Raw genomic sequence first — 18,284 nt, 5'->3', positions numbered from 1 at the left:
TCCTAACGTAGTCTATATTTGTCAAATTGCCCTTTAATTTTTGTGAGCTTACCATATTACCTCATCAGTAAAAATAACACAAGTTGCTTTGTTGCACATGTTACATTTTAAATGTTTTCACTTCAGCATATGTATATTATATGGCAATGCACATTCATTCTTTTTTTTTCTTTAGTAAGTGCAAACTATGTTCTGGCCTTGACAAGGCATGAAGATCGTTGGCCTTACTCACGTTAATTTTTGCTCGTTTTGATTTTGCCTCAGTTATTTAATGTTATTTCTGTGCGGTTTGGATTTGCTTTAAGTATTCATACAGATTTGTGATAGTTTTTCGCATAGTAGATTATTTTATTTTGCTGTTTTTGGTTTAACGGAGTTCTTTACTTTTCTCTGAAAAACTTATTTTGCGGAAAGTTTTTAAAATTAATTTCTGTTCGTTTTATATTGACATAGTTATCATTTCACATTTGACCTGTGAACATCTATTGATATTTAAGCCGGATTAAGTTTGGAATAAATTACAGTGGATTGCAGAGACCGTCAGTTTCGAAATAAGTGAAATAATAAATTGATATTTACGGACTATTTTACCATTTTGGATATATTTACTCACTCATATAAGGTCATCTAATATTTTACTATTTTTTAATTTGGTTTGATAATCTGATTATAATTCAATTTTGCTAATAAGTGAGCAGAAGAGGGGAGTTTCTTGTCGCAAGGACCATTGTACCTGCCGGGAGTGTTACTCCCTTAAACTGCGGGGATCTAGTAGCAGGAAACTACGTTTCCTTCGCTTATTGGTATCTGGTTCATATGATATGTACAGTGAATAATGAATAATGGACTTGTTGTTTCGCCGGTTTTAATTTTTTTGCAATTTAACCGTGATAATGGAGTGAATGAAAACGAAATACTAAAATTTGGAAAGGAGTTTTTTCTGGACTTGCCGAGTATAATCGAAGCTAAAAAACTCCTCTATGATGTGGCTGTACCTGGGACTGAGTTTCCGAGAAGACAGGGGTCGAAGGTTTTGGAAAGCCATCTGAAGGATATGTTAAGTATATTCGAGAAATGTGACTATGAAGACATAGACCTACCGATGTTTGTAATTCGTTCTCCAAATGATGTACCTATTATTCCTGCTTTGGTTTATTCGAGTTTGAACGCGAAATTGAATAGGATGGAACACTTCCTAAAGACTGTTTCAAGTAAGTTCGATTCGTATGATAATCACTTTCCACCACTGCCTGCCCGTGCGACGCCGTCAACTGACTCTCACACCCCTGCTGTTGTCTCTAAAGTGCCGCATACACTAAATGACCCGATAAAACGCAAAGAAGTGCTCGATAAAGTGATCTGTCACGATGCAGTTACCAAGCTGAGTTTGCGAATTGACAAATGGCTAATCAATGTTAAAAAATCAGCTGCTTAAGAATTCAAAGACTCTATTTCAGTGATTTTAGCAGAATCTCCATCCAAGGTGATAACTAAACGGTTTTTCGGGATAGTCAGAGGAATATCGAAGGAATTAGACCTACCATTCTTTCAAGGATATCCAGGTGTGGTGGAAGATATGCGGCTCGGTGACACTGGCACGGTTAAGCTTGAGTTTTGTGACTCCATGTCAAAAGCCAAGGCTATGCAAAATGGTGTTAAACTTGGGTATGAATATTTATCTGTGAAAGAATATCTGTCGGCACCTCGGTGCTGTCTAAAATGCCGTTCGCCAGACCATAAAGTAGCTGATTGTGCAAGTTTGGTTGCGAATCGTGCATGCTGTGCGGGCCCTCATATTTCCACCAAGGATTTTCCCTGCCAGCTTGATGCAAGATGCGCCAATTGTAGTGAAAATCATGCCTCCTTTAGTCTTAGATGCTGCGAGATATCATTGCCAAGAAGAAATGATTGTACCTGTTTCAATTGTTTCGTTTAATATAAATGATACTAGTTTAAAGAACCATATGATGGATGAATTGTGTTACCAGTTTGACATAGTATGCCTTCAAGAACACCTCCTGACTTTAACCAGTATTAGCGTGTTAAATAGAAATTGTAATCAATCCGTTTTTGCAAGCAATGCTCAGGTTACTTTTGGTAGACCTTCTGGAGGCCTCGCGTGCATTGTTAAGAATAACCTGAGTTTTCTCTCTCCAGTGTGTTTTCACAGTGTTAAATTTATCCTTGCGGTTCGGTTTGGTAATACTGTGCTGATAAATTTGTATCTCCCGTGTAACAAAAAAAACTATTTCCGCTTTAAACGCGTATATGAAAGCCTCGGCAAATCATTAGCTATTTTTGCGTCTGTTGTATCGACTGGTTATGATTTCATAGTGGTTGGTGACTTCAACACAGATATTACAAGTCAGTCAGTTCGATCCAATCTAGTCCTTGAGGCTTTTTCTGCTTATAAAATAGTTGAGAAAAGTGTTGATTATTCATATATTCACCAATCTGGAAGTTTGTCTAATATTGACCATATAGTTTCCTCGCCAAATATTAATATATTGACTGTTCTTGTTCATGAAGACTATCGTGATATTGACCACTTCCCAATTTCGTTCTTTGCTTCAGTAGTTGCTTCCCGTTCTACTAGACCATTTACATAAAGTTCTAAGTGGTTTTACAGGAATAACTGGAGTAGAGCTAATTTTGCATTTTATATTACTACGTTTTCCACGTTATTGGGTTCTATAAAAGCTCCTTACCATTTGCTTCAAGTTACTGACTTTCTCAAATGATAATCAGTCTCTAAATGAATATTATTATAAAATAATTTGGTGCTTAAAATAAGCTGAGGCAACTACTGTTCCTCTAGAAAAGATTGAAGTTAAAACTAGAAAACCAGAATGGGTTTTGGACCGAGAACTAAAAGTTATAAAGAATAAAGCTAAGTTTTGGCTACAAATATGGGTGTTTTGCGGTTGGCCAAATCAAGGAGTTGTCTTTGATCTGAAGCAAAGAACCAAGTGTGCTTATAAAAAACGTTTACGGCAGTCTAGGGTATCTGGTTTTGATTTTCCTGCGTCGAGAAAGGAATGGTCTCATGTTATGAATTTGGATAAGCTTAGTAGTGATTTTTCTGAAAGTCCTATAGCAATTCATACTTGGGTGTCATATTATAATGATATTTTAGGCAAGGTGAACCGGGAAGTTGAAAAGCTTTTTAGTAACCTTCTTGAGTCGTGTTTGCCTAATCATATTTCTCAGAGTAATTTATTACCAGTTTCTACTGTTGATATTGGTCAAGCTATTAAGAACATGCAATCTAGCTCTGTTGATCAAGACGGAATTTCGTCTTATCATCTCAAAGTAGTTTGCCCAACTTTGATAGATCACCTTCAGCTAATGTTTCAGATGTGTTTATCTAGTTCTATGGTTCCCGACAGTTTTCTCTGTGGCACAGTCACCTCGGTTTTGAAGCGTGGAAAACCTTCGTCAGAGTGTAGTTCTTATCGACCAGTTACTGTTTCGTGCACTCTTAGCAAAATTTTTGAATATATTCTTCTCCCTTTCATTTCAGAAAATGTTGATTTTGGTGAAAACCAAATTGGCGTTCAAAAAAGGCTGGGATGTCAGCACGCCCATCGTGTTCTAGTTTCCCTCCTTTTGCAATCTGTTAATGATAAATCTCCTCTTCATACCTGTGCTCTTGATCTTTCGAAAGATTTTAATAGTACAGTCCACTCAAATGCACTCTACTAATTTTTTTAGATTAGTATTAAACTTTGTATCGTCGATTTGTTACAGTACTGGTATTCGAACTCTTTTATTCGGGTAAAATGTAACGGAGTACTTTCTGATTCAAAGGTGTTTCTTCTGCCTGGGGTCTGTCAAGGTGGTGTGCTTTCTCCAACTATTTTTAAGTTATATATTGCTCCTATTCTTTCATCCTTGCCTTCAACTTTCATTTCTGATGGAATTTATGTCTCGTATCTTGCTTATGCGGACGATGTTCTCCTTGTCAGTCGTTCTAGGGCTGCACTCTCACATTCTGTCAGCTGGATCTCAGACCAGTTCAGAAGGATTGGGTTTATGTTGAACGTTGATAAGTGTGAACATATTTCATTTAATTCGAGTGCGAGTCTCCCTCTTAACTGTGTTTTTTTCTCTATTCCCTGTGTTTCTTCTCTTCGGTGACTTGGTCTTCACATTACTAATAACCTCAAAACACTTCGGGGTTGACACTTTCTAATGCAAAAAAGACCCATTTAGATAGGATATTTAAAAATCGTTGCAAATAGAGGGAGGTACAATAGAACAGCGCTTGGGAAATTGTATTCTTCATTTTGCGATTATTCTATTCTTTTTTATCTGGTTTTCTTCCAATTCTGAAGCCTAAATATCTGAATTCTATCCGGACTTATTATTTTAAATTTTCTCGGTACCTTTTGTGCCTCCCTCCGTGGTTCCGGAACGGGAATCTAATATCGCGATTCGGCCTCCCTGATTTACGGGAAAAAGTGACTGTGCTTGCAGGAAAGCTGTCGTTGTCTGCAGGTCTTACTGCGCACCATAATTTACGTCGTTTTATGTAAATAATTGTTGAGTGTGCGAGTTTACTTATTTGTTTGTTTTTTTTTGTTCTTGATGTACTCCGCTTCTTTTTTTATAGTGGGTAATAAATAAATTATTATTATTATTATAGTTTTCTTCGTGGAAAAGAAAATATTAGTTTAAATCTTTTTTTTTCTGTAAGAATTTATATTTTGGCCAGCTATTTATACGCTAGAGAAACTTTTTCAACAATTTTTATCAGCAGGCCCCCTTTTCAAAATCTTGACACAAATTGTATTTTTTTAGTTTTATAACTCCTCTAGTTGACCTGAAAATAAAACTTACCCCCCCCCCCCAAAAAAAAACTCTTTGCTCTTCAGCAGCCTGGATACACTTACAATCATATGATTTAGTTAAATTTTAAGAACAGAAACAGTAATAGAAGTAACCCAGAACGTTTAAACTTAACACCCTCAGTTGTTCTTGGGATATCACTGAGATGTCTTATTGGGAACCAGCACAAATACAGTGCGTTTTGATTTAATTTTAAAGCAAAATTAAATTTTTTTTTAAGCATAATGGGCAAACAATATAACTGTGGGGGGTTGACCGGCCCAATAACCGAAGAGATATAATTACTGGACCGTTCAGCTATGCCAAACAAAACGTCTGTCTCAAAATTTTGACAGGAAATGTCTGGAAAAATAGGGGCTAAGGATGAGAGCTGATTACCCTCCAGTCACTTTTGACTCTTTAAAAAGGCACTAGATTTTCTCATTTCCAACTGAATTAGCTCATTCGAAATTTCAACGATTGCTAGCAATGAAAGAGCAGCGCTGGCTATAAAATTGCTAAAGTGTTTTTATAATGCCTGCATCCATATAGTTGTTTCGTTTAATTGGAACTCCCCTAAGTGATCCCTAAAAGTTTCAACTTAATGCCCTTAGTGTCAATAGTTACAGTAACTGTATAAGTAGTAATAAAAGTATACATACAACGTCTTCTGTTTAGTTCAAAATAAACCGCAACTTCCCCTGAAAGGTCTAACTTAATAATGTAAGACGTTCGTGAGATGTGAATTTGTAACCCTTTTGAAAATCTACATGATCATAGTTTGTTTTCAAACAGCGTTGCCGATACTTCTACTTGACAACCTATGGTGGTATAGTGTGTTTCGATTTAGTTTACTTAGTTTCAATATTGCCAAAAATTTTCGCCTTTATACCCTTAGTTTTAGTAGCAGTGGAAGTAGTAGTAGAACCAGTAGTTAGTATTAGAAGTAGAATTAATAGTAGTAGTCTTAGCTTTAGTAGTAGCAGTAATAATAATAGTAACAGTAGAAGGAGTAGAAGCAGTAGCATTATGAGGCAAATGTATTCTTTTGGTTAGTTCAATATCCCCCACAACAAACCTTGAAAGTTTTAACTTTACACATTACTGTTCCTAAGATATTGCTGATATGCCGTTTGACAACCTGCATTCACATGGCATATCGTAAAAGAGTTTACCCCCCCCCCCCCCTTCTAAATACCCTGAAATCTTTACCTTCATACCCCTAGGCATAGTTGTAATAGAGGGCAAGGTAGTACTATTAGTACTCAACTTAAAACAGTTAGCCATTGCTATGACTTTGTCGATATGTACTTTTGATAACCTGTATATTCATATACTTCTTGAAATTTTTATCTTAATACTCATAGCCTTACCAGTAGTTCTTTTACAAGTAGCAGCCTTACAAGCTTGATTTTAGCCTTTCTGTTAAGAACAATGACCGGGAAAGAAGAAGACAGTTGGAGGAGCAGAAGGCCAATGAGCTGGGGAAGGAGGAATAGTGCTTGGAGTTTCTCTCTTTTCCACAAGAAAGTTCAGCATTCTATCAGCTAAGAAAGTTCTATCAGCTCGCAGATAATTTAGGAATACAGCTGAGATCATCCAATAATCATTGAAAATATTCCAGGAAATTCAAAGAGCTGAATGGATCCTGTTTTGGAATAATAATACTAATAATAATAATAATAATAACAATTATTTTTGACCCAATATACAAAAAATGAAGTGGAGTAACACAAGAAAAGAAAAGAAAACACAAAAATACATTTAACAACAGCACAATAAATAAATATTACACTCAATGTGCTGTGGCTACCTGGATAAGTGGGTGGTTAACACCCAAAGTAGCATAAATGTTCTCTTGAAGATGGATACTTTGTCTAACAAAACAATTTACAATATCTGGAGCGCCAAAAATCCGCATCATTTTTCTATTACTGTATCTGCAAGGCAGATACAATAAAAATTTGCAATATCGGAAATACATAATTCTAATATCGCTAATATCTCCTGGCCGAAACCGGATGTGAAGGCCAGCTGGGAACAAAACCGCATGGTCACAAAAGCTCGAGTACAATTTAGCCAATGCCTTTCTGTTATCTTCCCCTACTGGGGACAATCTTGCATACCCCATTTTCAGCTTATCTTGAATATAACTCAATGCCCAGAAACGAAATAACGTAAGCGATTTGCAAATATTGATCCCAAGCCATCAGAAAGATTCAACACTTTTTAAAGAAAATAAGCCGCAATCAAGTGACGTTGCTGAAGATTTTGAATTATATACTAATATTCACATTTATCAGTGTTGAGGCCTAATCCGATTTCCCCATACAGCCGTGATACTAGTAGCAAAGGCTTCGTTAAAGTAAACTTTGACCTGCTAACAAGCAGAAGATCATCCGCATATGTAATATAGGAGACGTTTGACAACCCTGAAGAGTAAAAAAGCAGTATCTTATTATGAACATTCAATAAACTAGCTTTAAAAATATGAGGTGAAAGCATTTCAACCTGACGAACCCCAGGTCTAACTAGGATTTTACTAAAGGCCCGGGATCCCTGCCTCAGCTGAATAAACCCATTCTGGTACCAAAACCGAAGTACACAAATAAAACTATTCACACCCAAACGCGCCAGAGAAAACCATACCTGAAAGTGACAAACTGTATCGAAAGCTTTAAATAGGTCTAACACACAAAAGTGAACTTCCGTTTTTAAACGATGTGCTTCATGTAACACTGTTGCAAGTATACGGTGGACATGCTGGCATCCAATACGCGACTTAAAAACAAACCGATTTGTGTCATAATCCACCTTATCTTGAATAAATGGGAGCAATACATATTCAAATAGTTTGCATAAATTACACGCTACAGTGATAGGGCGGTAGGATCCACAATTAAGCGGATCCTTCCCTCGCTTCAGAACAGAGGTAACCATACCACACAGGAAAGAATCATACACTAGTGAGCTACAAACACACATCTGAAAAAGTTGTTGCAGATGGCTAATCAACTCAGGAGAATCAACTCTTAAATGTTCAACACAAATTCTATCCAAATAAACCGACTTAGATTTTAGTCTTTTCATGCTTTTACTACAGACTCAGCACTAATAGGGATAATATCTTTCTGGCGTAGTCTACGCAGAATAACTGAATCAAGCAGTCTACGATACCCAGAATGGACTGCATAATTTACTGTACTGAAAATTGTCGAGTAATGACTAACCCATGAATCACCAGGAATTAAACTGGACAAAACAGTCGGGTTTAGCTTATTAGAATTCACCACTTCACTCCATTGCCAAGGACTTTTCAGAAATTCCTTACCCTTATATCGGACGCTTTGCAAGTAAGATTTGAATTCAGACTTAGTTTTTCTTTTAATATTAAATACATGATCCAAAGTGGGGCGGCCACACGCATTCCATATCCAAAGCCTAATTTTTGCCCGATTTTTAAAAATTTTTAACTGAGGGTCCTCTTTCCATAAAGAACTTCTAGTTTTCGAACGAATACGCGAAAAAGGGACAGCAATGGCCTCGGCTTGTTTGAGGTAGGCAACAATCTGATAATAGTGAGAATTAAGTTGTGATCGAGCATTAAGCGAGGGGACACTGGTACAAAGTAAACGGTATGGAACTGTCACAGATGAGAGCAGAGTTGCCAAAGCACAGATATATGATGTCCAGTTAGCTTTATTCCATTCATGCTTATCATACCATTTCGTGCCATGTACAGAAGATTCACACTGATTCGGGCCAGAAGAATGTGAAAAATAGACGGTAAAAGAGAGGGGGTGGCGATCATAATCTCTTTCTTCATCATGAACCTCGACACTCCAGCATATCACACCAGCCGAGCAAAAACAGTGGTCTTTATCAGACACACATCCACTATTATGAATATACGAAAAATCTGCACTCTTAGCTACTATCTGATATCCATCTGGAAAAGACTGAAGCACAGGATCAGACTGAGTTGACTCTCTATTTATGTTACTAATTTAGGTCTCCCACGATGATCCACTTTTAGCTATGACTTTCAATATTCCGAAGGAACTTCTTCAGAGAAGACACAATTTTTGTGAATTTATTAAGTGACAAAACTGTTTTTTTATCATGAGGTAGACAAGTATTGATAATTACTAGATCTGCAATTCGAAGGGCAATAAAATTATCGCAAGAGTGTATGCACTGGGGAGAAAAGCACGAAAGTCTATTACTCACAAGACATGTAAGCCCTCCGGAAGGTCTGCCCCTCGTACGTCTGGCACTGGTTGTATAAACTACATGTTCGTCACTTCTGTTTAATGAGCTGAAACTTACAGCCGGCAAAAGATGTTCTTGAAGCAACACGATGTCAAAATCGTTCATTGTCTGATTTATTGAATAATCTTTGTTTTTGATGCCATTTATGTTGAAACCACAAACCTTGAGAACACAATGAAGAAGAAGAAATAAAATCAACCCTGAGGATTGAGGCCAATGTAAATTATCCATTTTTTGGAGACAGTGTAGCATCAACATGCGAAACTAAGGCGTTTTTAGAAAAGTACGATTAGACTACAGTTTTTACACTGGGATATTATTTAAGCATATATGCCATAAAAGACATTTTATTTTTATTATGTATAGTTAAATCCATATTTGAAAAATTATATTAGATTTCTAGAGTTCCAAAGGCCAGAAAAAGTTTTAAATTAAACTAAGTTTGTTGTTTTATTAATGAGTTTAACTGGGCTACAGAATATTATGCTTTAACAATCAAAACAATCTGGGATTATTATTTACTAAACCTTTTTTTCGAAACTACTAAGATGCAAAATAGACCTATCTTTCACGCACGAAATACTATTTTTATTATAAATCTTTTGTTATTAATTATTAATATTAATTTAATAATTGTCCTATATTATATTTTATAAATCCATATTTTAAATATTGTTACAGACTTTTAATGAGTTCCAAAAGCCAGAAAAAAGTTTCAAATTAAATTATGTTTGTCGTTTTATTAATGAGTTTAACTGGGTTACAAAATATTATGCTTTAATAATGAAAACAATCTGGGATTATTATTTACTAAATATTTTTTTCCCAAACTCATAAGATACAATAAACACCTATCTCTCACGCCCAACCAAAAATTCAATGGAAGATTGATATTTTCCTTCATATTTTGGACGAGCAAAAATACAGAATATCCAGATATCAGAAGCATTCCTTCGTCCCCGTTAATGTTCGGCTCCAATTTAACATGGTTAGCATTATGTTGACAACAATTTTCCAGAGATGCCAGGAGAAATAGCAAAAAGTTTGGATTCATGTTTCATTAATAGCGTAAGATGTGTGCTTCCAAAAATATCTTTATCCTCATTTGAAGATGTGTCTTCAGCTTCTAAAAAAATTAGAGCAGAAATTAAAAAAAATACTAAATGCAAAATAAGTTGATAAGTCAAAATTTAAAAAGCCACACAATTTTTATATAACTGTTTATATAGAAGTACAGGTAAATTGATTCTCTCAGCATCTAGACACTTCGTAAATATATGCAAAAAAAAGAGCATTAGATTTGGAAAATAAACAATATTATAAGGATAGTGGCTAATTATCAAAGTCAAAAAATTTTCATCAAGGTTGAAGTTCTAGCAAAGAGCCAACCATATGTAGTGACAGAAAGATTAAGATTGATTTAGAGAAAAAACAGTCTAATCATACAAATATGGCACTTCAATCTGATTAGTGCCTTACCACCCAGGTGACGATTATGAGTGGCAAGAATGTTGACTATTATTTTGGGTATCTTTAAGGTTGAAAACCCCTTTGCCCAAGGTTTAAAATATCCAGTCTTGAATATCAAATTCTTTTAGAAGGTGAAAACTAAAATATGCCTTTAGAGACAAACAGCCAAATTGTAAAAAAAAATATTCCCAAAATGGTGTTCTCACTGATACAAGCAATTTTTGTGACAAGCCAATTTCTGTAACTTACACCAAAATGAAAAGATGTTTATATCATTATGCTCATTAGTTTCAAAACTATCCATTCACCGAGGCAAAATTTTACATTGCCTTTTCCTTGGGCAGGTTCTAAACTTTCTTTACAAATTGGTAAATTGAATTTCTATCAAAATTTTCAACCGATTTTCTATTTAAAAAACCATACATAATACATTTCAAAAATATGCTTCGAAAATTGGTGGAATTAAATCTTAACTAGAAAATTATGTAAGATTGTCATCTTACCTAAAAGTATTTAACCACAAGACAGCTATAAACGTACTGGTCGTTTGTATTCCGTCTTGGTTTGCCCCTCTCCCAGTGGCCTCAGTAAGCAACAATGGAACTAATTTTGAAAAAAATCTCACATGAAAATTTTGCTTTTTAATTGATTTTACTGTATTTTATATTCAGATTTCTTAGAAAATTCGAAAAAGAGGCTTTAAAAAAAAAAAAAAACTCTTTAAAATTCTAAGTTTTAGAAATAGGTTTAATACATAATTTAATGGTAAAGGTCAAATTGAATTAAGGGCTTGATCAGCAAGATTTAACTTTGGAAAATTTCTTTGCAACGAGTTTTTTTTTATTAAAAATAGTTATGTTTTAGGGTTTGTTTTATTTTTTAAGTTAAAGTATCGTAGCAGAAATGAGTGAGGAATGGTAACAACTCTCCTATTTTTGACCAAAAGCAGCAAAAATAAGTAGCAAATTGGCTTAACCACCCATAGTACCAATTACCTTGCTTAACAGCACTGATGCCCAACAGCATGGGTGTTTCCTTAGTTCGCCGATTGAGTCTTAAGACACTTAGTCTCTCTTGGCTGTTCCAGGCATTTATAAATCTTTAGAATATAAATAATTAACTATTTATTATATTGTGCTACAGGCTATGCCATAATTATATGGTATTATATATTCACAAGGACATGAATGAGCACAAAACATAGAAAATAGTTGGGAGATAAAAGTATAATAAATGTAGGAATTCCAAACTCAAAATCAATTTATTGACAATCCCATTCATAGTGAACAACAGTAATAAAAATAGCCTTAATCTTTTACTTATTTATTAATTGACCGTCAATTAATTAATGGCTTAATTAACTGAACAAATTACCTGACTACTTAATCAGCTCATTTAATTAAGTTTTTTTAAGTTTATTTTGTGACAAAGGGTTAAGTCAATTTTTTGCAACAATTGTCTAAAAAACCTGTGAAAATCTTCTGATAACTAAGATCTTTTGGGAGGAATGGGTGATGCTTTTTTATTAGTAAAAATGGTTGCAAGAAACACTATTAACCCCCTATCACAAAATAACCTTAAAAAAAACTGGGAAAATCTTGTGATAATAAAGATCTTTTGGGGGGAATGGGTGATACATACTTCTTTCAAATTTTTTTCAATCACATTGCCAGATGTGTCACTGTGTCTAATAGAAAAGATATTTTGTATCAAAACGTTTTAAGTAAAAATTCATTTGAAAAAGACTTATGACCCCATTAGTATAGACTATAATAGCACAGAATGCATAACAATCCATTGAATATTACATTAAACAATAAGCCAAGCAGTAATATTGGTCCAAAGTTAGAGAAAAAGCCAAACGTCATAACAAGTTCCAGTTAAATTATTGACTGAAGAATATTTTTTATTCTGATTTTCTTTTTGGTTTTATTTGCCAGTTTTTGTGATTTTCATGATATTTTTAACTCCGAAATTAGAATTCAGTCCTTTGGGGCTTGTGATGGTGACCAGGAAATGTTAAAATTAATAAAGAAATCAAAAAACATAAATAAAACGCAAAAAGGGAGAAAAGCAAGAGAACTACAGTGGATAATAAAAAGAAGTAAACTACGGGAATGTTTTAATAATTACTTCAGTTATGAATGGGATAAAAACAGGAAATCAAACAGCTCGTGGTAACGAACTGTAAGTAAGGAGCGACCCGGCTCAATAGTAACCGAAACTCTAAAAAACGGAATTTGGATACCAATAGACATATCAAAAGAATTGGTTTTTTATGCTAATTTTAGATATATATATTTCATTAAGTTTAGTTTTAACTATTAAAAGTTACGCGCCTGAGAAGATTGCCTTATTTTGAAAAAAAGGCAGAAAAAGAACCCTACAAGTCATGGAACTTTAATGAAAATCAGAGCATCAGATTCAGCGTATCAGATAATCCTACTGTAGAAGTTTCGAGTTCCTATGTGCAAAAATGTGAAATTTTCGTATTTTTTGCAAGAAGAAAGATCACGAATGCGTGTTTATTTTTTCCCCCCAGGGGTCATCGTATCGACCCAGCAGTCCTAGAATATCTTGACAGGGCTCATTCGAAAGGAAATTAAATGTTCTAGTGCCGTTTTTAAGTGACCAAAAAAATTGGAGGGAAACTTGGCCCCCTCCCACGCTCATTTTTTCCCAAAGTAACCCAATCAAAATTTTGAGATAGCCATTTTGTTCAGCATAGTCGAAAATCTAATAATTATGTCATTCAGGATGACTTAGTCCCCCACTGTTCCCGGAGGAAGGGCTGTAAGTTATGAACTTGGCCAATTGTGTACACATAGTATGGTTTATTGATACGTATACAGACATTTTCTGGTGGGTTTTTTTGGGGGGGGGGGCGGGTCGGAAGAGGGAATTACGTGGAAGGATCTTTCCATAGAGGATGTTTCCTTGGGGGAAGGGAATTTTTCTATGAAGGGGGTGCCGGATTTCCCAGTAGTATTTAAAAACCGATCAGAATTAAATAAAAAACAAGTTTTTTCAACTGAAAGTAAAAAGCAACACTAAAACATAAAACGAACAGAAATTATTACGTATATGAGGGGGTTCACCTCCTAGTCAATACCTCGGTCTTTACGCTAAAGTTTTTTTTAGTACTTTCAAAAGAGCTATCTTTTCTAATTAAACGGCCTTTGTGATTCAGGGGTTTTTAATTCAAACAAAATTCGAACTTTAGCGTCAAGAGCGAGGTATTGACCAGGGGGTGAACTCCCTAATATACGTAATAAAAACATACGAATATAGAAATTCGTTACGTAAGTTAATTTGTAATTTAGGTCAGAACAAAATTTCCAGAAAGCCATTTAGCCAAAAAAAAAAGAAAATCGATATGCAAATTTCGTTTTAATTATTCATGCACGGTGAGCCAAAATCAGTTTCGGGGGCTAAGACATGTAAAAAACACATAAGAAGAATAGATACGTTTTATCAGATGCAGTCATATACTATTTCCTACAATAAAGAGTCATTAGACTTTAACATATTTTTATTTATCTTCTTTGTTCCAGTAACTTCATATGGAAAGAGTGGTTGAATAGTTGGAAGGAAGTGTGTGCCATTGAAAAGTTCTAGTGCCCTTCCTATGAGACAAAGATGATTGAAAGGCAATCAGCCTTCCTCCATTGCCCTTTTCCTAAAAGACATCAGATCAAAATTTTTGGGTAGCTATTTTATTTAAAACAGTCTGAGGGTCAATTTACTATGCAAGTAAATTTAACTCAACCTGCTAATACCCCCAGGTCAAGAGTTGTAAGTTATGCACGATGCACATTGTTTACATAGGTTTTTATAATAGAAAAAGAAGGCATAAACTCTAAAAAGGCTAGTGGTATTAAGCTGAAACTTAAAAATTTTTTTGAGAGGGGTGGAAAACAAAACTAAAACATGCTATGTGTCTACTGGCTGTCAAAAATGACATTTCAACAATATCTAAGGAATACCTGAGGGTATTAAGCTCAAACTCACAGGGCATGTTGAACAGAAATTGCATGGCAACCAGATCAGGAAAAGGGAAAAAAGCCATTGAATTAAAATCTACTTGGTGAAAGTGAATAGAAGTGTTGAGTCATAGTCTACCATCCATGGATATTCACGGTAGAACTAAGGTAGATAGGCTTAGAGTGCCTACCCTGTCCCAGGAAAACAAATGATTTGAAGATTTGCAACTAACAATAGCCACAAAGCCGGACTTGCCAGCAATTGGGCAACTGTGATTGTTCATATTATATGAGCAATGCCTACTGAGAAAGCCCACTGGAATTACAATAGGGGGCACTACCCTACAATAGGCCTACCCATCCTTCCTATTTGTATCCCTGTCTTTATGAAATCATTAATGAAGTCCATGTAAATTTGTTTCTTGAAGACGCACTATGTTACCAGAAGTCTGTGCAATGTAATCAGATAGCCCCATTAGTTTAATTGTATTAATTGATGCACAAATCCAATGAAGCATCTTTAAAGGGAAATAAATAGTCCTCATCGAGTTTTTCTGTGAGATAATAGGGAGTCTGAAATTGGTTGAGGATACTAATAATATTGCTGTCTGTTTCTTCAACAAAATATTTTGAGATAAAATTTACAGCTATTTCTCACAGAATGGCGGCCTCAAGATGCTGAGGAATGTCTGTTTGGGAAATAAAGGTGACTTAGATAAATTACTGAATCAGCTTGGATACTGAAACATGAACCATGACACTCAACAGATATTAGAAGAATGGGCATTATATATGGTGAAGGGCAGTGGAGCGATCGAGGGGGGGGGCATGCCCCCTGATCTCTTGAGGGGCCCAGTTTTCCAGTGAGGCTCTTAGTTTAGTCTTCCTTTTCCAAATTTTTTGTTGCTTTCGATTTATTCCTGAAAAACCAAAAACCAGGTAATTTGAAAACAACAAATTGAAGACACTCAAAGATTGGCAGCAAAGTCGCTAATTTGAAAGATATTTTCTTTGGCAACTTTTCGTCGGATTTGGCCTGTCACGTTATACTGTCTCCAATAATTTATATACGCGATCAGCCTGTAAATTCATTTGCAGCATCCAGGAAAAGGGGGTATCCAGACAAGGGTCTTGGCCCAAGACTCTTTTAGTGTTGCTTCTCAGTTGGTACTTAGTGTACAGTATACTTTAGCATCTTCTAGAGCTCATATTTCTTGCCATATCCATGGCTTGATTATTCAAAAGAACAGGACTCAGTATTCTGCTTCTGTTGCCCACACTTCAGTGGATTATTGCTAAGATCAGGCAAAAGATAAGGTGCAAGAGCATTCATTGACGTAAGGTTGAGAAAGAGGAAAGACATTTAAGAGATTGTATGGCAGCACGAAAGCAGAGACTGGCACAAAGCATGTTCCATTTCCTGGATCAAATTTAAAGCTATTCAGACGGAGACAGCCAAATCTGCTGCCTCATGCCTCTCCAAAGAACTGGAAAAGGAGATATTAGAGAACAGACGGTATTTAAAGGCTCTGCTAAAAACTAAAGCCTTACTGGACGGCAAGGTCTTGCGTTTTGTGGCCATTATGAAAGAGAGTTCAGTGCCAATCAAGAGAATTTCATTGAGACGGCACGTCTTTTAACCAGACTCAACACAGACCTGATAGACAAGTCTTGCAAGGTCTATGGCCATTACTTGTCACACGAGTACCAAAACAAATACATTGAGGTCATAGGAAATAAAATTAAAAGTTCTATCGCAAAAGAAGTCAGAGAATAAAAATATTTTTCCATTCTTGCTGACGAAACAAAAGACCTCTCAAAAAAGGAAAAACTTGCGATCTTAGTGTGCTATGTTAATGATATGAAAATTAAAGAAAGAGCCATAGGTTGCTACCACATGTGCAAGGTTGATGCTGAGAGTTTGGCCGACTTTATTTACAGCAAAATAAAGGGTATTGGCCTTGACTGGTCAAAATGAGTTGGACAGTGGTAGGACAGGGCAAGTGTAATGAGCGGACGTTTTTCAGAAGTACAGGCCCATCTCCGGGAAAAGGCACCACAATCAGTGTACACTCACTGTCATTCCCATAGACTTAACCTTGTTATTGGTGATTGTATGCAGAAAATGCAAAGAATTTCGTCAGTATTTTCAGTTTTGCAAACAATTTATGGTTTTTTCTCCCACAGCAAAATTCAATTCCAGATGTTTGTTGAGGCCAAGGAAACTACCAACGTGTCATGCTAACACGAAAGAACAGTTGTGACAAATTGGTCTTACTGGTATAGTGACTAAAATTCTGGTAAGATATGACTGCATACTCGCAGTTCTGTCAGCTCTTCAAGAATCTTCTGACAGGAAGGTCTTAAGGTCTTAAGAATCAACAAGAGTCGTTTCCCTTCAAATTCAGTTTGCATGTTATTCACAAAGTTCTTGCAGTGATCAAACCTCTTTCTGAACAACTGCAGCCCCCAGATATGATCAATTTCAGACGCCTGCAATTTAATCACCAAAACAAAAAAACAACTGAAGACAATGCGTGATGTCTCGTATTTTCAAGTCCTATATGGCAAGTCAAAGAAGATGGCTATTAATGTCGAAGCTGATCTGTCGGAAACAAGCGCTCTTGCTTCAGCCATACCAGCAAAATCAAAACGAGTTTAGAAGATATCCAGAAGACCCAGGGACTATTTGACGAGATCAATACTTGGAAAGCACAGCACTGAATCTGAGGGCACAATAACAGAAGAGAAAATGCAGAGAGTTCTATGAGATTTTTGACAGAGTGGTAAATGAGTTTGAAAGTTTTTTTCTGTCCGGCTAACAGTACTAGAAGTTATAAAATGCTTTAACCCCAAATCTGAAGACTTTGTGAACACAGATTTACTTCTGAAGATTGTGACATACTTTGATATGGCTGGAATCGATGTTATAGAGCTGAAGAGTCAAGCTTTGATAGCTCGTGCATATGTGTTGCAGCTTCCACAAAAACCGGCAAACATTTTAGATCTTTTCAAAGTCCTAAGAGGCTTGAAAGAAGCTTATTCTAAGGTTCTTGAGGTTATGAGGGTAGTCCTCACACTCCTGCTCACAACATGCAGAAATGAACTTTTTTCTCTGTGTTGACATTTGTGAAGGATTACCTTCAGACAACAATGAACAAACAGCAACTTTCGCATTTGCTGCTTATGTTCTCTGAAAAGGTTGCAGTGAAGGAGCTCAATTTTGAAAAGCTTGTGGACAACTTTGCAAAAATGCCAAGGAGATATCCATGGCTTAAGTAACTGCACGTAACTTTCAATTTTTAAATGGTATGGTAAATGTTCCATCTTGTAACGATTTTCTGGTCCATAATTAGGTTGCAAAAGGCAAAATATAAATAAATTACTTTGCTTTAATGTGTATTTGAAGACCAATTTGAAGAGTAGTCTTCAACTCTTGAACACATCAAGGGAAGAATTTTTCAGAGATTACCTCTGCCGGCAATCTATTCCATGTGGCAACCAATTGCCGGGCAAAACTCGTGCTTTATCAGGAACGAGCTTCGATAGCTCCTCTGATGGAGGGTTATACAAGCACTTGTAGAAAACAAGCATGGACGTCACATTGAGACGTTCTTGGATCAAATGTGGGGTGTTAGCTTTCGTGCTGCCAGAGGCTGCTGCACAAGCTATTCTATTTTGAAATTGTTAGAGGGATGCAATGTTGTTTTTTGGTGCACCAGCCAAGAG

At 35.8% G+C, this 18,284-nt stretch overlaps 1 pseudogene; it reads left to right on the top strand.

Moving 5' to 3' along the window:
• Window positions 1-14,699: 14,699 nt before the first annotated feature.
• Window positions 14,700-16,800, top strand: LOC148939002 (zinc finger MYM-type protein 1-like; annotated as a pseudogene).
• The last annotated feature ends 1,484 nt before the right edge of the window (window positions 16,801-18,284 follow it).

The sequence above is a fragment of the Artemia sp. Qi Xiang Cuo genome, unplaced genomic scaffold (assembly GCF_049724085.1).
Source record: "Artemia sp. Qi Xiang Cuo unplaced genomic scaffold, ASM4972408v1 HiC_scaffold_23, whole genome shotgun sequence".
Classification (NCBI taxonomy): Eukaryota; Metazoa; Arthropoda; class Branchiopoda; order Anostraca; family Artemiidae; genus Artemia; species Artemia sp. Qi Xiang Cuo.
This window is presented reverse-complemented; position numbering and strand designations above follow the sequence as displayed.